This window comes from Panthera tigris, chromosome A2 (assembly GCF_018350195.1).
Source record: "Panthera tigris isolate Pti1 chromosome A2, P.tigris_Pti1_mat1.1, whole genome shotgun sequence".
NCBI lineage: Eukaryota > Metazoa > Chordata > Mammalia > Carnivora > Felidae > Panthera > Panthera tigris.
In genome coordinates this window covers 132,128,408-132,155,742 of record NC_056661.1, presented here as the reverse complement: position 1 = coordinate 132,155,742, position 27,335 = coordinate 132,128,408, and the positions used below count along the sequence as shown (strand labels likewise).

General features: G+C 38.5%; 1 protein-coding gene across 2 annotated transcripts in view; it reads right to left on the bottom strand.

Moving 5' to 3' along the window:
* MDFIC (MyoD family inhibitor domain containing) overlaps positions 1 to 27,335 on the bottom strand; it is an 86,852-nt gene that overhangs the window by 5,800 nt on the left and 53,717 nt on the right. The window lies entirely within an intron of this gene.

The window sequence follows — 27,335 nt, the reverse complement described above, 5'->3', positions numbered from 1 at the left end:
AAACCCAAACAAAATATCTGAATCCTATAAAAGGTCATCAGTGTTAAACCCCTGCAGCTGGTCTAGCTGGAAAACATCTGGCTGCCCCAGGCCTTGAAGGCAACAACAGAAACCTACTTCAACAGCATCTTAGGTGACTATGGAAATGTCCGTGACTGGCCCAAGGGGCTTTGGTCTGTTTAAAACGACACCGAAGACTCATTTTGCTAAGAACATGTTAATTTAATAATGAAATGATCCCAGATTGATTTACCTAAACATAGGTGGCCCCAAATGCTCAGAAAATAGGGGGGACAGCCATCAGAAAACTCTCTGCACAGCACATTCAGCTCTGTTATAAATGAGTCTATTACATTTCTTGAGTTTTCTTTTTTTAAGATGTGGTATGACAGATGCTCTGAATTTCTTGGAACAAAGACCCCAAACGGCAGAGTACTGGGAAGCGCAGAGCAGTGAATTCTGAGAACAACCCACAAACCAGATTTGTATGTGGTTTATCTCGACTAATCTCTAATAACGTTTCCTATGTCTTCAATGCTTGAAACGACTTTCTTACTTAACCAAGTCCCCAACAAGTAAACTATATACTGAGAAACAGAAGTTTGTTAACATTGTTAACAGGCTAACAGTATGCCAAAAAGCAACTGCAGATTAGAACATGAGCAGTCAATTATGTATAATTAGTCATTTGATAACTGCACGGAGACCAAACCTGACTTCACACCCAAAGCTACAGAGAACCCCCACGTGTTCCCATGTCTTGACCTGCTAAGGCTCACAACTAACAGGGCGTCCAAAGGGGCTCCCCGTACAGAGGATGCCTGATTGGTTGGTGGCATTCTTCTTCCCAGACACTGCTTGACTGCAACTGTTGTTTATCAAGGCAAAACCAGAAACCAGGCTAGAAGTGGGGGTTAGTAATCCTGAATTGCAGCCAGGATGGCTAAGTTAGTATCTGGCCTATGTGAAAAGCTAGCTGTGAGGGATGAGACACAGACATCTCCAGGGAGTTGTGCTCCTCAAGTGTTCATAGGGGCAGGAGATATTTACTAATACAGCACGGTAGCTCAGCTCCAAGTAGCTCTGAGTCTCCCAGCCAGAGGACGCACAGCGTTCTGGCCTACAGCCCTAGAATGACCCGCTGCCTGCATAAATTGGCCTGAAGCGTACCTCCTACACAGAACTCTCTGGCGCACTGCTGTCCCCGTGAGGCCATGCATCTTAGCCAGAACACAGTCAACATTTTCCTAGTGGGGAAGAAAGGGAGTTAGGTCAGGAGGTAAAGGAAAGAGAAGAGCGATATTTTCCACTGCAGTACAAAGAAGACCACACTTAGGAAAACCGAACAATTCTCTTTACTATTACCTTTCCTTTCGGCAAACTCAAAAGAACCTTGGAGAAAAAAAAAAAAAAAAAAGGCACCGTTCTCCCATGGCCCAGAAAGGGACTCCTTGATAATTTTCCTAGCACATGTCCAAATTCTGGATTCCATCCTGTACCTATGAGAGGTGCATTTGCATTTTACATTACAGTAGGTGCAAGGTGTAGATTTTTTTGCTTCTCTTATCCGTTTATCCTGCTGCATGCTCCATGGTTGATTCATTGAACATTCCAAACTCTCTAAGAGATTTGATCCAGTAATCGTCAGTCATTACTTAACTGTAGGACTGAGTCAAGTAGTCCTTTCTAAAGAGTCGCATCTTAAAAGTCTAGGAACATAACATATACACCTGAACACCTTCCCCTCCACCTCAGGAGCTGTACACAGAAATCTGAAGAGGACTAAAAGCTCAGTTAGTAGACGTGTTTATGTAAAGCATTTTACATGTTTAAAACATTTTCTGTTGTTGTCTACATGCCATTACACGTAGTTAAAATATGGGAAGAGAAGAGGGTAAAGAAAAGCTAAAAAATATATGTGATGCACATAACATGTACATTAACTTACCGAATCTCTACAACACTAAGATCACAAATTTGATAGCTGGTAATAACAATACTGTCCTCAGAGGGTTACAGTGAAGATTATTGATTAACCATCTGAAGTGGTAACCAAGGTTATCACTCAGGTCATGATCTCACAGTTTGTGAGGTTGAGCCCCACATCAGGTCCGCCCTAGCAGTGCAAAGCCTGCTTGGGATTTTCTTTCTCCCCTTTGCTGCTCCTCCCTTCCCCCCCCCCCCAAAATAAACTTAAAAAGTACTCAAGAAGGGATTTATCATGTAATTCTTATTAAATGTTGTTACTGTGATAGCTATGAAGATAATAGAAAAATATTTATTTTAGGGAGGCCACACCTCTCTACCTACCAATAGACTTCATTCACTCTGATTACTACACCAAAATTGGGCCATTCCATTTTAAACTAAGGAGGTTTTATAAAAGGCTCAGTTCATAGTTCAAACACTTGAAAACAGAGACCCAAAATGGCAACTTTAAGAGACAGAATCTGCAGGAGTGAAGCAGAAATCTGCCCAGAAAAAAATTAGTAAATCTTGTGTTTGACTACAGCAGAAGACTTAAAATAATCATCTTTTTCCATATTTAAATGATCCGTTTATTTTCTCAGGAAGTTAGAAGGCATAAACACAGTAAGACTACACTTTATCTGAACCTATTCAATGCTGACTTTATTCAGCCAGCCAGTTGGAGTATCTCTAATCCAAAAAGTTCAATAAAGAAGTTGAATATAACTCTTAGAGAACCAAATCCACTTTAGACCTTAAAAGCATTTTCCTAGAAAGAATATGTCTGACAGTATCTCCTAAAATTGGTCACAATGGCATCTATGCCTAGGAAAAAAATACACTTTTTCATTAAAACTAGAGGATTTACGTTCTTATGACTGTGTAAAAATGATCTAAGGAATGTCTCCACAAACCTTAATGTTTTTCCCATTTTTCACAACTGTGACTATTTCACAATTACCGTTTCAGTTTCCCCTCTGATCTGTGCATGCCTAAATACTGCACAAGGTACTGTTATGAAAAGAAATCTGTTTAAGTCAAATAGTACCTAATAGGGTGATCCTGCAAAAGGTGCTGGTGGTGATGATAAGAACAGTAAAATAACACCTTACTGTATCACATGCTTTTTATGTATTTATATTTATTGAGGTATAATTGACAGACTAAATTCTACTCCTGAAACCAATATTGCACTGTATGTTAACTAGAATTTAAATAAACATTTGAAATGAAAAAAATATATAACGTATTAGTTTCAGGTGTACAACATAATGACTCAATATATCTGCACTGTGAAATGATCACCACGATGTCTAGTTAATATCTGCCACTCTAGTTTTTTTCCTTAGGAGAGCTTTTTCATATCTACTCTCTAAGCAACTTTTAGATATGCAATATATTAACTATAGTCAGCATGGTGTACATTACATCCCCACGGCTGATTTATTTTATAAGTGAAGTTTGTGACTTTTGGACTCCTTCATTCATTTTACCATGTCCACCCCCTGCCTCAGGCCACCACCAATCTGTTCTTTGCAAACTCATGGTTTTGGTTTTAGATGCCACATATGACTGAGATCATATGGTATTTGTCTTTTTCTGACTTACACACTTAGCATAATGCCCTCAAGGTCCATCCATATTGTTGGAAAGGTAAGATTTCTTTCCTTTTTTTATGGCCGAATAACGTTCAGTTGTGTGTGTGTGTGTGTGCGCGCACACACACACACAAATATATCCTATATATATCCATCACATCTTCTTTACCCACTCATCCGTTGAGAAACATTGTTTCTATATCTTGACTATTATAAATAATGCTGCAGTGAACATGGGGGTGGATATATCTTTCTGAATTAGTCTTTTCATTTCTTTTGGATAAATACCCGAACTAGAATTAGTAGCTCATATGGTGGTTCTGTTTCTAATTGCTGAGCAACCTCCATACTCTTTTCAATTGTGGCTAAACAAATTTACATTCCCACCAATAGTGCACTTTTTCCCATAACCTCAACAATACTTGATATTTATTGTTGCTAATAGCCAATCTGACAAGATCGAGGTGGTATTTCATTATGGTTTTAATTTATATTTCCCTGATGATTAGTGATGTTGAGTGCCTTTTCATGTACCTGTTGGCCACTTGTATATCATCTTTGGAAAATTATCTATTGAGATCTTCTGCCCATTGTTAATCAGATAGTTGGGTTTTTTTTTTTTTTTTTTTGTATTGTAAGAACTCTGTCTATATTTTGGATATTAACTCCTCATTATATAGGTTTTGGAAATATTTTCTCCCATTCGATAGGTTATGATTTTGTTTTGTTGGATTCCTTTGCGGGGCGGAAGCCTTTTAGTTTGATGTAGTCCCACTTGTTTATTTTAGGCTTGTTTTTGGTGTCAAGTCTAAAATCTTAGCACAAAAATAGAAGTCAAGGAGTAGCTTCCTGAGTATGTGTTCTTCTAGAAATTTTATGGTTGCAGATCTTAATAGTCTTCCATCTATTTGGAGTTAACGCTTGTGTATGGTACACAATAGTGATCCAGTTTCATTCTTTTGCATACGGCTGTCTAGTTTTTCCAGTACCATTTACTGAAGAGACTTTTACTCATTGCATATTCTTGGCTTGCTGTCAAAAATTAACTGACCATATATACATGGGTTTATTTCTGGGCGCTCTGTTCCACTGATCCATGTGTCTGTTTTTATGCCAATACCATCATGTTCTGATTACCATAGTTTTGTAATATAGACTGAAATCAGAGAGTGTGATGCCTTCAGCTTTGTTGTTCTTTCTCAAGATTGCTTTGGCTATTCAGAGTCTTTTGTAGTTCCAAACAAACATCAGGATTATTTGTGCTATTAATGTCCTTGCCATTTTGATAGGGATTTCATTGAAACTGTAGATTGTTTTGGGTAGTAAGGACATTTTAACAATATTCTTCCAATCCATGAGCACAGAATATTTTCATACAGATTTAAGTTGTCTTAGGTTTCTTTCACCATGTCTGGTAGGTTTTCAGTGTATAAGTCTTTTACCTCCTTGGTTAAATTTATTCCTGTGTATTTTATTCTCTGATGCATTTTTAAATAACATTATTTTCTTAATTTCTCTTTCTGATAGTTTGTTATTAATGTATAGAAATGCCACAGATTTTTCATACTGATTTTGGATCCTGCAACTTTACTCAATTTGCTGATGAGGTCTAAGTTTTTTGAAGGAGGCTTTACCGTTTTCCACACATATCTGTGTCATCTGCAAATAGCAATAGTTTTACTTCTTACTTTCCAATTTGTATGTCTCCTGTTTCTTTTTCCTGATTAATTGCTCTGGTTGGAATTTACCATGTTGAATAAAAGTTGTGAGAGTGGGCATCCTTGTTTTATTGTTGATCTTAGAGGAAAAACTTTCAAGTTTTTCACCATTGAGTATGATGTTAGCTGTGGACTGGTCATATATGGCTTTTACTGTGTTGAGATACATACACTCTGTACACAATTGTTGAGATTTTTTATCATAAATTTTATTTTGAATTTTGTCAGAGGTTTTATGTACCTATAGATGACATTTTATTAAAATGGTATATACTTTATTTTATTATCCTTCATTTTATTAACATGGTATACACATTGATTTGCAGAAACTGAACTGTCCTTGCATCTCCGGAGTAAATCCTATCTGATCATAATCTCTGATCTTTCAACTGTACTGTTGAATTTTGTTTGTTAGTATTTTGTTAAAGATTTTTCCATGTATGTTTACCAGGGATACTGGCTTGCAATATTTTTTCTTTTTTTGTGGCATCCTTGTGTTGTTTTGTATCAGGGTAATGCTAGTCATATAAAAAATGAGTTTGGAAGTATTCCCTCCTCTTCTATTATTTTGGGAGAGTTTGAGAAGTATTGGTGTTACTTCTTTAAATATTTGGTAGAAATCACCAGTGAACCCATCTGGTCCCGACTTTTGTTTGTTGGGAGATCTTTGATTACTGATTCAATCTCCTTAGTAGTAATCAGTCTATTCAGATTTTCTATTTTATTGTGATAAAATAAATAGGTTTATTAGTTACAATAATAATAAATAAACCTGGTAAATTTATGTTTCTGAGAATTTATCCATTTCTTCTAGATGGTCAAATTTGTTGGCATGTAATTGTTCATAGTAGTCTCTTACAATCTTTTGTATTTCTATGATATCAGTTGCAATGTCTCCTGTTTCATCTATTAAAGAGGATTTTTTGAGGGTTTTTTTTTAGTGAATTTAAAGGTTCATCAATTTTGCTTATCTTTTCAAAGAACTAGCTCTTGCTTTCATTGGTCATTTCTATTGTTTTTTGTAACCTCTATTTCATTTACTTCCACTTGATCTTTGTTATTTCTTTCTTCTACCAACTTTGTTCTTCATTTGTTTTTCTAATGCTTTGGGGTGTAAAGTTACACTGTTTGGATTTTTATTTCTTGAGGTAGACATTTATCATTATGAACTTCCCTTGTAAAACTATTTTTGCTGCATCCATTAGTATTGCTGTGTTGTACTTCTATTTTCATTGTTTTGGGGTATTTTTTAATTTCTCCTTTGACCCACTGGCTGTACGGTAGAATATTATTTAATTTCCATATATTTGCGAATTTTCTATTTTTCTTGTAAATGATTTCTAATTTCATACCACTGTGGTTTGAAAAGTTGCTTAATATGATTTCAATCTTCTTGAACTCACTTAGAATTATTCTGGGGCCTAATAGGCTCTAGCATGAAGAATATTCTATGGGTATGGGTATACTCTTGTTACTTTTGTGTGTAATGCTCTGTGTATATCTGCTAAGTCTATCTGGTCTAATGAGCTGCTTAAGGACAATGTTTCCTTATTGATTTTGTGTCTGGATGATCTATCTATTGATGAAAGAGGTATTAAAGGCCTGTACTAGTATTGTTATTTCTCCACTTGGGTCTATAAATATTCGTTTTATATATTTAGGTGTTCCTGTGTGGGTGCTTAAATATTTACATATGCTATATTCTTTTGTTGGACTACCCTTTTTATCCTCATATGATTATCTTGTCTCTTTTTACAGTCCTTGTTTTAAAGTCTGTTTTGTCTGATATAAATACAGTTACTCCATCTTTCTTTTGGATTCAATTTGCATGGAAGATCTTTATCCATCTCTTCACTTTTAAGTCTATGTAACTTTACATCTGAAGTGAGTCTTCTGTAGTCAGCATACCGATGAGTCTTGTGTTTTCATACCACCATTCTTTTAATTGAAGAATTTAGTCCATTTATATTTAAAATAATTATTGATAGGTATGTATTTCTGCCATTTTTTACAATTTATTTATTTACTTAGCCACCTAGCTGCCCCTGCCATTTGTTAATTGTTTTTTTTTTTTTTTTTTTTTTTTTTTAAATCTGTTTTGTAGTTCTGTTTCTTTCTTTTACTTGGTCTTTTCCTTTGTAACTTGATGATTTTCTGTAGTGGTTATGCTTAGATTATTCTTAGATATGCTTCATGTTTTTCATATTTCGTGTGTCTACTACAGGTTTTTGCTTTGTGGTTATTAAGAGGCTTACATATAATGACATATCCAACAGCCTATTTTAAGTTTATAACTTAAGCATTAATGCATTCTAAAGCTCTACATTTTTACTTTCCCCTCTTTTTTTTTTTTAATTTTTTTTTTTTAACGTTTATTTATTTTTGAGACAGAGAGAGACAGAGCATGAACGGGGGAGGGTCAGAGAGAGAGGGACACACAGAATCTGAAACAGGCTCCAGGCTCTGAGCTGTCAGCACAGAGCCGACGCGGGGCTCGAACTCACAGACCGCGAGATCATGACCTGAGCCGAAGTCTGACGCTTAACCGCTTAACCGACTGAGCCACCCAGGCGCCCCTCCCCCTCTTTTTTGATGTCACATTTTACATCTTTTTATCTTAACTACTTATTGTGGTTATAGTGAGTTTTACTACTTTTGTCTTTTAACCCTCATACTAGCTTTACAAGTGATCTGCCATGTTTACATTAGATTATTTTGAACTTTACATTTACGTTTACCACTGAGATTTATACTTTCATGTTTTCCTGTTAGTAATTAGTGCCCTTTTTCTTCAGCTTAAAGAAGTTCCTTTAACATTTACTGTAAACCAGACTTAGCTTTTATCTGTCTAGAAAATTCTTTCCTGAAATCCAGAATGAAAACTTTGCTGGAGAGTGTTCTTGGTTACAAGTTTTTTTTCTTTCAACACTTGAAATAAATGATGCCACTCCTTTCTCTCAGGCAAAGTTTCTGCTGAAAAATCTGAGGATAGTCTCTAGGGGTTCCCTTATACATATACTTTTCTTTTGCTGCTTTTAAGATTACCTCCTTCTTCTTAACTTTCGACATATTAATTATGATGTGTCTTGGTGTGAGTCTCCTTGAGTTCATCTTATTTGGCAATCTCTCAGCTTCCATATCTGGGTACCTGTTTTCTTCAAGATGTTAGGGAAATTCTCAGCCACTACTTCTTGAAATAATTTTTCTGCCCCTTTCTTCTTTCTCTGTGATCCCTTTAATGTCACTGTTGGCCCACTCAGTGTGTCACATAACTCTCTTAAGCTATCTCAACTTTTCCATTCCTTTTTTCTATGCACTGATGAGGTGAGCTCTGTTGCCCTGTTTTGAAACTCCCTGATCTTTTCTTCTGCTTCATAGTTTGCTGTTGAATTCTTCCAGTATATTTTTCAGTTTGGTTTTGTATTCTTGAGCTGTGTGACTTCCATCTGGTAATGTCTTATATCTCTGTATTCTGTGTCCACTCATTCATCTCCCAAGTTTGGTGAACATCTTTGAAACCATTATTTTGAACTCTTTGGCAGGTAAACCACTTATCTCCATTTAATTAAGAACTTTTTCTTAGGGTTTATCTTCTTCCTGTTTAAACATATTCCTCTCTTTATTCACTTCTATTGACTCTCTGTGTTGGCTTCTGTGCATTAGATAAAACAGCCACCTTCTGATTAGATAAATTAGCACCTAGATTAAGGCTATTTGGAAAATGACCCCCCCCCCGCCCCCCGCAGCAGTGGCTTGTAAAGTATGCAAACATATATAATCTTGTGGCACTAAAACTATAAATCCCACTGGTTTCCAACGCCAGGCGATCTAGAGGTGTCCACTGGTGGCACACAAAAATCAGGGTACTAGCTGGGTATACAAGTTTCTTTTGGGAGGATACTGGTTATCTGGAGCAAGGCAAAGGGAGAGCTTAAAGACGGCACTCACAGGCCGTTTCTCTGGAAGTGCATACAAGTAGGCCCCTACATATGTGCCCAACCTGAAGCCTGCCCAAAGCCAAAGGTCATGTTAAGCAAATAGGACTCTCTTGTAGAGACTGGGGGTATGTCTCAGTCTGCTATCTGTGCAGTGCCTCTGGAGTGGCAGCTGGCCAAGAGCAGTCTCTCCTGTGTTAGTCTGTGGGACCCAGGAACGCAGGCTCTGCTATCCACCACAGCTAGGCGATCTAATGGTGTCCCTGGGCACCAGATGTGTATAAGCTCATCTTCTCCCAGAGATACTGGCATTCTGCAGGACAAAGCTAGTGTTCACCTTCCAAGGTGAACCCAGATTACAGTGAGTTAGTCAGAACAACCTCCCTGAGATAGAGCCTGCCAGCTTCAGATCTGAGTATCCTGGCAATTTCCTAGATGTGTGTTAAGTTAGGTGCTTGCCCCTCACACTGACACTTTATTTTAAAGAGTATCTGCTTGACCTAAGGTCTGGGCACCCCTCAATCCGCTGCCTCTCTACTGGGCCCAGGGCATGTGGGTCCGCACGCACAAGCCCATTATAGCCACTTCCCGGTTCGACACAGTCTTTTGGGTCTTCGGGATATAAGCTGCACTGGTTTACAAAGCTAGATGTTTTGGGGGTTCTTCTATCAGCTACAGTCTTAAAAGTCAGGGCGCTGAATGTGGGGTTCAAACTCTTTGCTCTTCAGGGAGAGGTTCTAGGTTTTGAGTTCCATCCTGTCATTGTGCCGGTGTGAGCTTTAATCTCAGCCTCTCCTGCTTGCTTTAGATGTGGTTGTTGTTTTTTTTTTTTTTTTTTTTTCCTCTGCCATATGTGAAGGATTCACTTAGCTAGTTTTCAGATTCTTTTCAGAAGAAATTATTCCATATGTAGCTGTAGATTTGGGGTGTTTGTGGGAGGAGGTGAGTTCGGGATCCTACTGTGCCATCTTGAACAAGAACTCCCTATTATCAGATGCTACTAGACTCTTCCAGGGCCCCCAGAATTGGCTAGGTCACTTGTGTCATGAGGTCTTTAAGACCGTGTGGGAATAAACAAACACAAGGAGAGGAAGCTGACAGTATACGAAGGGCTGGGATCTGGAACAATAATTCTCCAGGCACTTGCACCTGTACCATGGAAAAAGGCTGAGAGGCCCTGGTGGTGACTGTTCCTGTAAGCTCCTATAAAGGCAGGGACTGCATCTCCAGCAGGGGGGACAGGCCTCACACAGGCAAGAGCAGCCTTGCCTTGAGAAGGCCCAGGCTGTGCACCCCAGTCCTGGTACAAGAGCCAGGCCCCAACCACAGAGGCACAGCAGTCTGACAGACACTCCCGGCAAGATGAAGAGGAACAAGCCGAGCGAAATGAGACACCAAAGCGTATTTCAAAGGAGTGCACAGGAGGTAAATCCTGTTATTTATGGAATTAATTTGGGAATCAGTGATGGCATTGTTACTCTTTCCATATCCCTCCCTCTCCACCCATGTTATCTATTAATACCATTTTTTTTGTTTGTTTTTTTAAGCCGCCGATGAACAGGACAGCATGACACTGAAATTATAAGGTATAAATACCTCCACCTTAATTTAGTGTACAAACAATTCCACAGCCAAGAAAATCTATGAACATGTCGTTTGCAAGTACTCTAAAACTGACAAACCTGGTTTTCTCATATAATAAAAATTTTGGAGCCTTGTTATATTACTTTAAATTGTAGAAAAGAAGGTGAAAAAAAAAATAAAAACACTTTTACTTAGCTGCCTCTCGACACTGTGCACTTCATCAGGGCCACCCCCCAATGGCGGTTTCCCTGAGTCACAGCTCATTACCTACTGTGGCAATTCCAGCCAGCAAATGCCAGAATTACTGAAACAGATGCCCCAAGTGTCCGTGGTGGTTGTCTCTCTGTTTGGTTTTGGTGAGGTTTCTAGCAACAAGGAAATGACATTTTTGGGGGCACAAAAATGTTACAACTTATGATCACTCTGCCATCTTCGTGAGTGGCACAGACAGCCAAATATTATATCCCATTTATCGGGATCTGGAAAACCTATTTCCTAGTCTTGACTCCGTCAGTAACTGGCTAAGTGACCTTGAGCAAATGATTTCAGTGTCTAACTTCTTACAGTAAAGAACAAAATAATCTCCAAGTTCTTTCCAGGCACTAAGTTTCTATGAAAGCATAGCTCAGGGTCTTTTCTTGGCTTTGAACAGAGCAATTACTTGGCTTGACACGATATTCGAAGTACAATGGCGAGTTAACAGATGCTCCTGGGTCTCAACCAACTTAGCGTCAACATATTCAACAGATGGTCAGATGACATGTGTTAGGTGAAGAGAAAGCCAAGGTGGTTCCAGGTAGTGAGGAGGAAATGTGAAGGCACACAGGCAAGAATATGATAGTTTTAGAGACCCAAGTGGCTCAGTGTTGTTGGGGCAGGGAAAACCAAGGAGAAAGCCTTCAATTTTCCATTTCAGAAAGGAGGAGGCAAGAGCAGCATCAGTGATCATATATACCCACCTGACCCCCCTGACACTGTATTATTGAGGAATATAATGGAAGTGGTCAGAGCAGCACGAGTTGCTAAGACACTGGATGAGGCAATGATGGGAACAGAATAGTCAGGTGTGACTCCCTGGTTTCTGGAGCCATTCACTAAGCAAGAAACATAGACAAATAGTTTAGTTAAAGATACTCTGAAAGCATCATAGGATAATTCTGAAGAAACTCAGATGGAGCTGTCCAAGAGGTGGTTGGAGACACTGGCCTAAGAGCTTAAGGGTCAGGTCTGGGCTAGGGAGCCAGAGTCGCTGAAATGCTTACGGCAAATACAATTATTAAGCTGCCCAGGGAGAATGTCCTGAGCAAAAGGAGAAGAGACGGAAGGGGACAAACAGCATTTGAGAAAAGGACTGAGGAAGAGGGGGTAGGCAGGGCAAACTGGGGACTTAACAAGGGCAAAGAAACTCCAAGAAAGGGAGGTGCCGTGGAAGCAAGAGAGTAAAATATTTCAAGGAGATTGTGTCGAATAGTATGCTTAGCCAGAGAAATTTCAGTGATGTGATAGGGATGAAAGTGAATAGCAGTGGGAGGAGGGGTAATTGAAAAATGAGGAAGTAGAGACCGCAAAGGCAGATACCTTTCAAGAAATCTGTACAGGGAAAGCATCTTCTCCCCATGGAGAGGGAGAGAAAGTTTCAGAGAGCTTCATGTAATGAGAGTGGCAACAAAATATAATAGCCATTGTGGAAAATGGAGAGGGCAGGTCTGCTTATCCGCGTAGTTCATTGCAATGTCCTCGTCCCCTAAAGGGTGCCTGCCCCAGAGCAAGCTTGATAATGATTTGTTGAATGAGTCAGGGACATATAGAAGGTTTGCTGAGGGATTCTGAAAATCCAGTTGAGATCTGAGACCATACATCGGTCGTGATGGTGATTTTTATGGAGGTCAAGGTTTCCTCAGTAGTGCTCAGCGTCTTGGTACAGACAGAAGTTGAAAAAGAAAGGGGGTCTAGGTTTTGGTTCTGAAAGGCAGGCATCCCTGAAGGACAGGGTCTCGAGTCGGGAGATTCATCGAGGGATCCAAATATCAATAAGGAAGACAACATCTGGGTGGCCAGGTACATATAATGAGGGTCAAGTGGAGTTCAAGAGCCAGCATATTCATAGTTATTTCCGACTAAAAGTGTAATTTTTAAAAAAGAATAATACTCAAAGGCACTAGATTAGAAAATAACATGGGACTGCTCTATAGAATCTAGTACACAGGCCTGGGCACCTGGCAGATCCTTAAATACCTGTTGACATCATGAAATTCATTTGTATGGCCTCAGGCGAAGATTACTTTTGGTTTTACTTCATCTTCTCCTGTCACTCCACAGAACACATTTTCCAGGAGATATCTACCACAGCTGTTGAAAAGTTCTTTCTAAAATAACTACTCTTCTGTCATTCCAAGATGCAATTTCTGCATCCCTCACTGAGCATAATTATTAGAAAAAAAAAAATAAACTTCAGCTTCTAGTGTCAACTTTAAATTATGTTATGTTATGGGGATATTATTCCCCAGGAGGTCCAGTTCTTCCAGTCTGATTTCCCAAGAGAATTCAGAGTGGAAACTTAGGTAGGTTTAATATGTCTTTGGAAAACTAGTATATTCATCCATTTTGCTCTTTTCTTTCAATTATCTTCACATTTCCCCCCAAATCCTGGATTTCTCAATCTTTGAGGAGACCACTATTATTTATGTGTATGAATGTTTCCCTTTCAACATAAGGAATACAATTTCCCTGAGTAAACTGTTTTATAATTATTCACTTTTATTCTTCTAATTGCCTCCTCTACCTACCACCTTCCATTTTCCCTTCAGCCAGGCAGACGCGAAGTAAGTACCAACTACCAAGGTCCAGTGCGGGGAAGAGGGCCATGACGCCACGCTATGTTACAGGTCAATTCAAATCCCTTTGCAAGATTTGCCTGAGAGCCTGGAAACAAAGTTTTCACCAGGTTGTTGACTTTTGATACATTTCCTCTGTTTTGTCTTGTATTTATTTATGGACAGTTAAATTAAGATTACCCAAACTGTGGCATGCAAAACCACGGAAATAATTTTCTCCATTCCTCTATATCCTGATATTGCTGAGTATGACGTGGGTAAAAAATAAATTTTTTTACAAAAGTATGCATGAAGATGTAAATGTGAGAACAACAGTTTCTTGGGAATTTACTATTTAATATTGTTTTTTGACGTGGAAATTTGGGTATGTCTTTTATGCTTATTTCAATTTCATACGAGCAAGAAAAAGCTGTTAAAAAATCCGTGTTCTCTGTATTATGAAAATTGCACACAGATATGTAAGGTTGCAAAGGAAATTATACTACAAAGAATGCTTAGGGTGCAGCAAAGCAGGATAGAGCAGGTATTCTTGTTTTTTTTTTGTGTCTGCCACTGACATAAAATAATAGTTTCAAATGTGTCAAATAAAAACGATTTCAAAGGAAACCAATTATGTTGAAATAGTTACAATATTAAAAGTTGAGGTAGAATAAAAGTAAGTATGTGCTTTTTCTAACACATCAATGACAAGATCCACTGACCTTGTAACTGCTATAATTTTAAAGTAGTGATTAGCATAAACAATTATTTCAGGATTTCTGCAGCAATGGTAATAGGATATGAAAATAACAGTGATTGGGGTGCCTGGTGGCTCAGTCAATTGAGTGTCTGACTCTTGATTTCAACTCAGGTCACAATCTCACAGTCGATCATGAGATTGAGCCCCGAATCAGGCACCAAGCCAAGAGGGGAGCCTGCTTAAGATTCTCTCTCTCTGCCCCTCCCCTACTCACATGCATGCTCTCTCTAAAATAAAATTAATAATAAAAGAAAATATCAGTGACAAAAGTTACAAGTACTACTAATGCTACTAAAGTTTATTGTTTCCATTTATAACCGAGAGAAATGCTAAATTTCAAGTACAGAAACTAATGAAATTGATTTTTTTTTTTCCCTCTCAAAGTCATGGACCCCTCCCAAAGCTAAGACCCCTGAACTGGTGGATCGTAAGTGAATCTTTCAAAGAGCTTCACTTAAGTATATTTATTCATTTAAGTATATTCAACTTAAGCCTTCTTTTAAGAAAATATTTTACCATGTGAGAAATTTTCAGAAATAGGGCAAATTTGTACCTTGAGTTCCCCTCTATCTGAGAGTTATACAAATTAATTTGAAAAAGTCCTCAAAAACTACACTAATTTAACACTATGTATTAGTATGAAAATTAGTGAAAAGAGTTCTAAGATGAACTGTACACATTTCTATGTTACTTCATTTTTTTAAATTACATTCTCAAATGACCCTGCCTGACTCCAAACAGTGAGCAACTATGTATTCTGAAAGAAATCAACTCAAATACCATGAGAATCTAATTCAATCTAGAAAAAGATAACCATTGTTCAAAATTCTCATACCCATACTCACAAACACAAAAGCTAAAAATAAAACCATTGGACACTAATATTATAACATTGAAAATGTCATGAATCACTGTCATTTGGGTTCCTGTAAATTGCAATAAGTTGTTCAATTAAATCGTGCAAAATGTCTGAGTCAGGAGGGAGAGAAAGTAAGAAAAAGAGAAAAACGAAGGGATGGAGTGATGGAGGGGCAGTGGGCGAGAAAGACAGATGGACTACACAAAGTATACTTTGGAGTTACAAACCAAAGGAGCCCAAACTCAGCTTGAAGGCCTAATCGAAACAGTTCCAAGTGGGTTTCCCCCCAATATTGCAATTCTCTATTCTTAAATATTTTAGTGTCTATTTAACCAGTAAAACAATAGATCTTTTGAGCATACAGAGATGACAGTGGGGGCACACAAAGGAAGGAATGGAAAGAACATAGAAAAACATAGGGCAAAAAACAAAAACAAAAGCAAAAGCAAAAACAAACAAACAAAAAAAAAAAAACACCAGGAAATTTATTAAGGTGCCAAGACAAAAAATACAGAATATAGCATTATCAAAAATGGTTTTAGTTGAAGTCAAAGTAGCATGAACATAACCCAGTTAGGCTTAAAACTTTGAATTTCTTCTTTCTTCCAGATTGTCAGTGGGCAGACCATCTGGCATTTGGACACAAGTTAAGGTATGGATTACACATCAGTATTTTCCTCAAGTCATTAGCTCATTTAAAGATTTTTATCCGTCAAACCTCAGAAATTGAACTAATTTTTTTTTAACAAGGTAAATACTGTAGCTACAGCAGTAAATTTTAGGTTAAAGTGAGACACAAAACAAAGAATTTTGATTTATTGTGACCAGCAGAGAGCAAGTTTTACTGTGAGTGGTCATCTCAAATATTTGAAGATAAAAACTATATTCAATGAATAATACTTTGATACTATTTTCCCTGTGTATACTTCATAAACTACAAGAGACTCATGAGTCATCAGCCAGTTTTGTCAGAAGATTCAAAACATCCTGCACATTCTGTATCTTTTCCCAAAAACTTCCTCCTTTGAGAATTGTAGTTATTACGCAGTGTCTAGTGCTATTATTGTAACTATGAAATAATTTTTTGAAATCCTTCTAAAACGAATGGAAACTTTTATCATAATTAACAGCATGCCAAATGATAAAGTATTTTCTTAAATGGATGGTTTCCAAAACAGTAAACCTATGCCAAATCCTACTGGTTATTTGAAAGATATCCAGCTAAAGAAATAGAAAGTGTCTCCTACTCTAAGCACTACTATAGTGGACACTATAAAGATCATCTGAAACCATAGCTGCTTTTAATGGTCTAAAACCTGAGAAGGATAAGATATAGATAGAGCACTTTGTAATGGATCTCCTCCCCTCTCTCCTACACTCCAGGACATCCTTCTCCTGCATCATCACCAATAACAATCAACCAATAGATCTCATTTCTTTTTATTTTTTAAATAATTTTTTGTTTATTTACTTTTAAGAGAGAAAGAATGTGAGTGGTGGTTCAGGCGGGGGGACAGATTGAGGGAGACACAGAATCCAAAGCGGGCTTCAGGCTCTGAGCTATCAGCACAGAGCCCAATGCAGGGCTCAAACTCATGAACCATGAGATCATGACCTGAGCCAAAGTCAGACACTTAACCAACTGAGCCACCTAAGTGCCCCCAATATATCCTATTTCTAAAAACATCCCCCTTCAGCAAAATTCCTTGAATATAGTATCCTAGACTTCCAATCTTCAATTCCTCTCTTTTGATTCTCTCCAGAACCCACTTTAATCATACTCTTATCCCTCTAACGACACCAAAAGTATGAGGTCACCAATGACCTTCACAGGACAGTGTCAACGGTCACCTCCCATGCACCTGTTTGGACTTCTCAGTTTCATTTGACCCATGATCATTCTTTCATTCATACTGAAACACTTCCTTCATTTGGTTTCCAAGCTGTCTCTCTTTAGTGGTTCCTTCTCCTCCATCACTGGCTACTCATCCTCCTCCTCTTCTTTTTTCTTTCTTTTAAAGTTCCTCTTTATTTTCTGACCTCTGTATATTGGACTAGTCCAGTGGCTCAGTTTTTGGAATACCTAAATTTATCTTCATCCTGAGCAATAGTTCCTAACTCTACATGCATATTAAAATCTGGTGGGAAGCAGGTAGAGGATACTGATACCTTAGCCACCAGCCTCCCTCCAATTCCAAATGAATTAGAATCTCTGGGGGCAAAGTCCAGAGAGTGGTAATTTACTTCCTACTTGCTTTGTCCAGAAGCTCTTCCTCCAGGTCCCCAGGTTGAGAACCCCAGTCCTCAGAGATCCCGTTCGTCGAACATTCTGTATCTTGATGATTCATAAAATGTATCTTAGGCTGCAGACCATTCCTCTGAATTCCAGACACCTCTATTCAAACAACTATTTCATATCACCAGTTAAATAAAGGGTATCTCAAATCCATGACCAAAATCCTTATCTTCCTCTACCAACAAAACCCTGTTCTTCCCATAGTCTTCTCATTTCTATTAATGGCAACTTGTTACTTTAGATTGCTTAGGCAAAAAAAAAAAAATAAAATAAAATGAAAAAACAAAAAAACAAACAAAAAACAAACAAAAAACAAACAAAAAACACCTCAGGAGTCATCCTTAAGTTCTATCTTTCTCTGAAATCTCACTGTTCAGTAAATCTTACTCCGCCTTCCAAATACCTCCTTATGCAAAAACATCTCACCACTTCTGCCACCTGGATCCAACACAGCTATCTCCCACCTGAATTACTGCAAAAGGCACACAGTAGGCCTCTTTGGTCCTTCTGTACCTGCAGTGGATTATCAGCACAGAGGCAGGTGATGCTTAAAAATGCTAAGTTAGACCATGTCATTCATTTGTTCAAAATCTTTACAATGGTTCTTCAGGCTCCCCATTATCTGCACCACCGTCACTGTTAAGTGTCTTAATTTACTTCCAGGAACAACACAAGAACTGACAGGATTTTCTTACCATCTTTCTTAAAAGCTTGAGGAAAAGGATCACAATTTTTGTCAGATTCTCAAAGAAGCCCATGAGCCAAAAATGATCAGAATTCCTTTGTAAGAGACTATCATAATATTTCAATTTATTACAGGTTAGGTTTTAACCTTTGCAAGCTTTTACTTACAATAGTAATTCAGTCAAAGGTAGGCCACGTTAGGAGTACTGGGTGGCTCAGTCAGTTGAGTGTCTGACTCTTGATTTCAGGTCCTGATCTCAGAGTTTGTGATTTTCAGCCCTGTGTCCGGCTCTATGCTGATAGCACTTTTGAGCCTGCCTGGGATTCTGTCTCTCTCAAAATAAATAAATACACTTAAAAAAAAAGAAAAAGAGTAAGCCACATTAAAAGATAAATTTACTTTATATATATTTTAAAATTCACCTGTCTTCTATTTTCCTGGATGATGCAGTGGTTTCTTTACTCATCTTTCCTACACTTTTCTTCTTCTTCTAAAGTTTATTTACCTTTGAGATAGAGTGCAAGTGGGGGAGGGGTAGAGAGAGAGAGGGAGACACAGAATCCAAAGTAGGATCCAGGCTCTGAGCTGTCAGCACAGAGCCTGACTCAGGGCTCGAACTCACCAGTAATGAGTTCATGAGCTGAAGTTGGCTGCCGAACTGAGCCACCCAGGCACCCCTCTTCTAATTCTTTACCTGTTTCTGTGTTCATGTATTTCCTTTCTTATACTATGCATATATAGAGGCTAGGATTTAAATTCAGTTAAGGGTCTTGCCAAACTAAAGTATAAGAAGCTATCAACTTCCATCCACTTGTGAACTTGTGATCCAAAAGACAACAGTCAGAAGTTTGGAACTCAGAATCACAAATGCCCGCCCTGTGAAAGCCTCCCATTCAAATGGCAGTTAGTGCTCCTGGAATGAGGTCAGAGTGAGGGCTTGAGATAGGCTTTTTAATCTCTTTAGTTACATTTCCTCATACCCAGTCATTCCACAGAGGTTATTCAGAAGTCTTCTAAGATTAATCAACCACACCACAAACAGAGTGGAGTCATCTATGTTAACAATTCAGTAAATGCTTTTCTGGTTGCTCAATTCTCTTGCCTTGTTAATGGATATACAACCACATAAAGAGCTAAACTCTAAAGAACCTATGTATGCTGGGTTGTCAAGAAGTTAATGTTACTACCTTTTTATGTATTCAAACTTTTCCTCCCTCCTTGATCCTTTCCATCGAAAAGTAAACACATTCAAAGCCTTCCCATCTTAAAATGAAAAACAAACTCCCTGGACCCACACTTCCACCCTGGACTTGGGCCTTTCTAGAACTACTGTTGCCCATGTGTTTCCTTAGTGTTCCATAGCCTACATCATTCTGGTTTCTCCATGCAAATGGTTCTAAATTACGTCACCAAATGATGTCCACAATGAAATCCATAAAATATTTCAGTATTCGTCCCGCTGAACCTGTCACTTATCTGGCGCAGTCCCCTTCCTACATTCTTTCCCTGGCCTCCATGGCACTATCCTTTCCAATTGTTTTTCTCAGCAAGATAATCCTCTTCTTTGCCTGTGAGGTCTCCCGAGGGCTGTCTTATCAGTATCATGGCCTCACTCTGACTCTATTTAACATTACCTGTGGAGAAAAATCTGAACTTTTCCATGCGATTGTCTCCCAAGTGCGCAAGCTGAACCCACATTCCCCTCCCACCAAGCTGGCTGGCCTCCAGTGATCTCTGAGTCAGTCAGTTTTCCGCCATCTGACTGTTTCTCATAAATCTCTTCTGAAGAAAACTCAACCAGATTTAGTTTCAAATATTCCCTCCGTGAGAATATCAATTAGCATACTTGGGTTTAACTCCTCCCAAGTTCCAACTATATATTCCCAAATGCTCTTGAATTGTGTATCATCATTTGAAATCAAACAGTTCTAAAACTCAACTCATGGTCATCCTTAAACTACACTGAGCTATTCATGATTTCCTCATTTCTTTTCCCTTTTCCAACTAATTGAACTAGAAAATTAATGACAGTCCTGATTCAGATGCAGGTCTGACTGCTGTTCAGTTCTACTCAGTTTTAACCCAGCCCTTAATCCTGAAACCTTAAAGAAAACCTCTGCTTCTCAGTTATCACATTCAGTCCAACTCACAGGGTAGAAAACAAAGTTTGCCCTAGAGAAGCCTGGCTACTGTATCCCCTAGTGCTGTTTCACATACAAAAAAAAACACCACCTAAAATTCTCATCATCAAAGAAAAAATTAAAACCATGGTGTATGAATAGGGTCACAAGATCTGTTCAATCCTTTCCATTTAGCCTATTATTCTGAAGCTGGGTTTCTAAATGGTCTGTTCACCCTGCCACCCCACACCCCAGAGCTTCCTGGCCAATCTATCTCTATCTTCATTGTTTTATTTCCTCCCCACCCATCTCCTGAGTGGATGCTAAACTAATTTAGATCATTAGAACAGTGGCCTAAACAACTTGTCTACAAAACCAAAAAGCCAAAGGTGAAGGAAGTAAAATCCATACATAGCTGATGGCTTCTCTTCTTTAACCTGGCCTGCAAAACTGTAAGCTATTTCAAATGAAGCTATCTGAGGCATCTCTGTTCCAAATGTTAAATTATACGTAAATCTTTTCTTTGATCATTAAAGGGATGGGTAAGAGAATAATTTACTATAGAACATCAATTATATAGTTAACCTATTTGCCTAAAATCTACAGTGTATTCAAGTATCTAGAAACATCATTTATTAAAAAAAAAAAGAACAATTTATAAGCACTTTGGATAGATAATTGTTTCAATTTTTTTTAAAAGCTGATTATATATCTCAAATAAAATATCTCAAGTAAATAAAAAGAATGATTTCTACTTTGAGATCAACTTTGATCATGTCTTCTTTCCTCACGTACCCATCTACTGTATTACTCTTGTTCCATTTAGTTTGTTGGTTGAGCAGTGAAATTTACTAAAAGCCTGTTTTCCAATGGACTGGCAAATACTGCCTCAGAAAGCAGAGTTCTAAACCTTTCTCCCACACAACCATTTTGACATGGAATGGAAGGCACTGTGCCTGAGAAAACAGAACAAAACAAAACATCATCCAAGCAAACTAAGTATTTTGAGGAAAGCAGAGACCTATCTTGCCAAAGTCAGAGGAGGTGTGTTTCTGGAAGCTCAAATTATAACACTATAGTCCTCTCATAAAATCCTATTATCCTTCCACTAAAATACTTGTATTTCTACAATTACAGGCAAACCTGACGTTTTATGGGGGAAAATGATTGTAAGATTTTATAGTATTATGTAACTAAGAATGAACAATTCAATTTGAATTTTACTTTTTTTCCCCCTTGTTTTTAGGATTTGGCAACATGTTGTTGACTGAAAATCACAAGGAATAATGAAGAAACAATGGGGGTAAGAGGCAGAAGTTCTGAGTTCCAGTCCTACCCCAGTAGAATTTTTGTCTCTGACCTCTGATATTTGCACTCTTATCTTTCCACACTCTCTCCCTTGAGGATTTCAGCCTTTCTGAGGTTTCCACCACAATGTCTATGGAATGCTAAAGAACAAGTACCTGTGTTCTCAGGTTTATACTCCTTACTTGCTTCAACACTTATTACAAGCCAGACTCTAGACTGTGCTGGAAATAAAAAGAATGAGACAGAGTCTTGGCCTTCAGTGAAGTTACATTTTAGTGCAGGCAGGAAGACAAACTTCAGTATCATTGGGTATGTGGAAGGTGCTATGGGGACACAAAAGAGGGGCAATTAGCTCAAAACTGGGCATCAGGAGATGATGCCTAAGTTGAGTTCTGAAAAAAAATGTACACAGGTGAAAAAGGCAAGGAAAATTACGAGAGCATTCCACGTTGAGGGGAGACAAGAAGGAAGGGCATTTACTTGTACCCCTTAACCACATGTACAGGGACCTCTAACCAATGGAGTAAAGGCATGCTTTGAAACACGTGGACTTGTGCCAAGGTTTGCAGATTGTGAGGAGGGTAGGGGAAGTGATGAGGTCAAGGAAAGATATTTTTACCATTTCACCAGCAATTCTCAAGAAAGGCGGGGCAGGACATATCTGATCACCTCCTGAGCTTTTCAAACTTTCATGCTCAATAGTGCCACATCCACTTTGAAGGCTGTGTGCCCCACCTGCTCCTACTCACGCTAAGGTGCCCTGTCCCTCTGGTATACCGTGAAAAACTGCTACACTACAAATACAAGGGGAAATACAGAGAAAAGGGGGAGGAAGAAGAATCTAAAATGATAGGTCAGAGAGGAAGGAAACCAAGAAAATAGTTTGAAGAAAAGGAAGCAGAGAGAACCAGTAAAATTGGAAGACTGGGCTCAAGTCAAGTCCATCCATAGTTCCAAAAGCTTCCTAGAGGTTGGTAGCATCCCAGCTCAACAAGTCCAGAGTAACTCATCATGTCAGGTACAGCAATAGTTTATTTCTAACATACTAAAAGTTGTGAAGGCACTAGGCGTGCAGGTGCTTAATAGAGAGCAATATTGAACAGGTAAGAAGGCATCTGGTTTGAATAACTGCAACCATGGAATTTCTGCATTATGGAGAGAAAATTTTTTTCAAAGAAATGTATACTGGATATAAAATGGTGTCCTTCAAAGCGACTGCTTTAAAGCTTCAGAGGAACAGGACATCCCAGGGGTCCTGTGGACTTTCCCTTTGTCACATTTCCACTCTCATGGCTAATTTAGCTTCTATCACAGTAAACTGTTTATGATTATCTGAACAAACCACATTAATTCCTAACAGCCTTGAATGTCTCTCTCATCTATCTATTGAGCGTCCACCCAGGCATTGCCTTCTTCAGGAAGTTAACATTCTTAACACTTGTGAGCTCCTTAATGATGACAATGACAACAGTGATACTTATCAGATGCTTCATCTGGGCCAGACTGCCGTTCTAACTCAAATGAATTTGGCATCCACTCAACTCCTCTTTACGACAGTTCCATGAGGTAGGTACTAATAATAGCCCCATTTTACACTTAAGACACTGAGGTACAAAGCCTACCCCAGGACACATCACAGGTCAGTGGTAAAGCCAATAACTGAACCTAAGCCGACTAGTTTCAGAGTCTGTGGTCTAATCCCTAGGCCACACAGCCTGTGTGTGATTAAAAATGGGACAGATCCTAGGTACTGCTATATACACAAGGCTCTTGGCTGTCTTGTTCAATTTAAGTTCAATGAGCTTTGGGGTTGGAGAAGTATATAAGATGGCATATTAACCCGAAAGGTATAAAGTCTATTCTAAAAACACCTTTGCTGAAACTTAATTTTCACACAAATATACAGCTGTAACTGGCATACCTCAAATGTGTTAGATTTACCATTCCTAGGATAAGAAAAGTGTCTTAGAGTCTAATGAAAACCCTTGGCAATTTGAATATCATATGATGCTAAATTATCCTATAATTATTTGAGAGGTCAAGAATCTTAAACATTTAGTCTTAAAACTCTCCACATGGGTGATGCAATCAGAAAATTTAAGGATGTATGAAAATATTTTTACACAAAACAAGTAGAAATCTACTTATTTAATAAACTTTCAATAAAAGGTACAATATTTTCCAACATGGGTATTTTTTTCCCTCTATTGCAAAAAAGGAAATTTTTAAAATAACATTTTTTAAATGAATATGAGCACCTATTTTATTTTCCAGTGCTGGTTTCAAGGAAGAGTAGGATAAAAGTGTGTGGAATAAAACACTGTATCACTTATTAACTGGTGGGAAACTCTAATTTATAATGGTGCCCAGCACTAAAGCTTCATAAAGAAAAAAAATTTGAGTCAGCTCAGTCCAACCTCTTTGGCACTTTAGTCTGGCAGGAAAGGGAAACAAGCCTAGGGCAAAAGTGTGAGAATTGTTTTTATAGTTTTAGTAGGAAAAGCTTCAAGAAGGCAAATGTATACTAAGATCCTTTCCTCATCCACAGATAACACCATCAACATCAGATGCGATGCGGGAATGACCAGTAACTACCTTTCTCATAAAGACCTTCAGTAAGGCAAAGTATCAGTGGTTAGGGGCATAGATTGTGGAGCCAGAAGGTCTGGGGTTTCATCTTATTTCTACCACCTGTCAATTGACTTCAGTGGGTTCACCTGACCCATCTGTGCCTCAGTTGGCTCATTTATAATAAGACAATTACATAGAGCTGATTAACTTAAAGTGCTGTTGGGAGGGTACAATGAAATCATGCTAGCCTAGTTTAAAAGAGAATGAACAATACACATTACTACTTGAGCTCAGTCCATAGATAACCTACAGTTGCATCTTACAAGATGTTGCCAACACACTGCCTCAGTTACGGGGCTGGGTAAGTCCTAAGCTCTGCGTGAGCAAGGGGGGCCAACATCTTTTTTTTTTTTTTTAAATATATTTTTATTCAAAAACTTTTTAATGTTTGATTTTGAGACAGAGATGGCAGAGAGAGAGGGAGACACAGAATCTGAAACAGGCTCCAGGCTCTGAGCTGTTAGCACAGATCCTGATGCGGGGCTTGAACTCACAAACCGTGAGATCACGACCTTAGCTGAAGCTAGAGTGTCAACCAAGTGAACCACCCCGGCACCCCAAGGGGGCCCACATCTTAAGGGTTTTTCAAAATTTGGTCTGCAAAGAGGCCCTTACTTTGTTTTAATGAAGCGAAATAAAATAGTTTCATATTTAATTCCATCTTCTGAACCAGAAAAAACGCCCCTGTCAATATTATTTATGTGTAACACAAAAATAACCACAGGCACCGTTTGTCTAGAAATCACACTGTCAAACTGTGGTTAGCTGTCTTTGAGCTGAATTGAGTGAATATTATTTTGTTATTCATTTGCTCCTGTTACTGTAGGAGGAACAGGCATAGACAATAAAGACTTAAGAAAATGTAACAAAAAGAAAGTGAGAAAACAATTAAATCTCTCATTTTTAAAAAAATAATTTGTATCCACTTTTATCAGTGTCCTAAATCAAGCCTGTTCAAGACCTACTGTTGTGACATACCTCCTGAAATCCAGATGCTCTCCCTGTTCATCAGAACCATTCCTGCCATTGCCCGGGCCTACTCAGCAAGTATTACATTTCTGCTCAACCAGGAATCACATTCTGCAGAGCAAGAAACCTGCGCTGAAGTGAAGCAGTTTTTGCTGTGGGGATGGCATCCCAGAATCCTGAACTCATCCTAACTTGGAAGATTCCTACTCCAAACCATTTCACAGAAAAAGCAGCCCCCTGAGAAATGCAAGTTGCCCAGCTAGCTGGTGGCCGGCACTTTGTCATTTCATTTGCCATCTACCAGGTCTGTACTTTTTGTTTACCTACAACTACATTGCCGGGGAATAAACTTAACTTCAAAACTGAAAATCAGGAGTCAACTTTAAACAGCATCAAAAAGCATGAGGATGCCCAAGCTGGAGAACACAAGAAACTGGGACAAGGACATGTTCATCTAGATTTGAGCAATCACAACAACATACAATCAGCTAAACCCTATACCCTCACAGCAAAGTTCTGGATAGAATGACGTACAATATATTTAGACATCTTCATTTGTGTTTCACACTCCTCATTCCCCAATCCAACCTGGCAAAGATGTGGTGATAAAGAGGAGGATGACAAGGGACTTCCCTTATCCTTATCTCCCTCATACACTCACAGGCCTGGGAGAGAAAGGGGGAGAACACAACTCTATTTCATTTCAACACTATCGATTTTCCTCTTCCTTCCTATGTTACTTAGGAAGCTGCATTCTTCCATTAGAAATAAGTTCAGACACAGAATTAAAAATAAACAAATAAGGACAATCTAAAAGTTCCATAAGCTATTTCAGGTTGGATTGATTGATACATTTCAGGTAGGACTGATACACCATTCTTTACAATAAGTAAATATCAAATGGAAAAGAAGAGGTTAAGGCTGTAATAAGTAAATTCAAATGTATAAAACAAGTAGATTTCAATTATTTCACCCAATCACTGGGAAGCAAAGATACTCTAAAGAAAATTGCATTGCCTTCCCAACTCCTTGGAGAGCCAGTTTAGTTAACAGCCTACCTCTGCTTCCGAGATGACCATACAGCTTGCATGTCAAACTCATTTTAAAGTGTCAATCATGTCCCTTTCAATCTAATTAGTTTGGAAAGTAGTGTCACTGACCTGGAACTATGCAGACCACTTATTATCATATCATTTGATCAACCTAACACTTTACCTCAGTTGAGTCTAGGACACCTGTAGCCAAAATGTAATATCCTTTCTCCCGCTCCTTACTGGTAACTCTCAATACAATTTCCTATTTACAACTCAATTTATCTCTATGAATAAGCATGGCCAACTTCACAGAGGCATCCACAGAATTTGCCTTATTTAAAATTTCATGGTAATTAAAATTGAAAGGTAAGGGGAATTATAAAAAAAGAATCACATATAGATCTGAACCAGAGGAGGAAATATATGCCTGTATCTGTATCTAAAATGCAGATGTGAGGTTTTTGATCCCCAAGAACTGCTAAAGGAGAGGAAAGAGGAAGACTAGAACAACATGGATAGGCTGGGCGAAATCTGGGACCTTACACATGGTAGGGAGGCTATTCTTCTCTAACAAAATATAACACAAGCCATTTTTATGAAAGGAGTCTGTGGGCTGTAAACCCATCATCGGATGGGTTTGTGCTCTAATAAAAGCTTTCTCACGTTCATAGTATTTAACCTGACTTTAACCTGGCCAAGGACAGGATGAAGCACATTGAAGACCTAATCAGTAATTCCCCAGAGGTCAAAGAACACTCATGTACCTCGGGAGGAGAGGCCACAACCAGACCAAAGTGAATGGGCAATGAGGTGGGCCTGGAGGGGTGACAACACCGGGGGCTGGAAGATGCTCCTCAGTGAAGCAACAGATCACCGGGCCCATCCCTGGTGAGAGGATGGAAATTACCTAATCCTTTCCTCATTTTACTTGTGCGTATTTAAGAACTGATTTGCAAGACAAAAATATAAGCAAGTCATTTCTGAACCACAGGACATCATAATGAATCAGGGACAGAGAGAACACATGCACACACCACCAGAATGTTGCATTCGTATG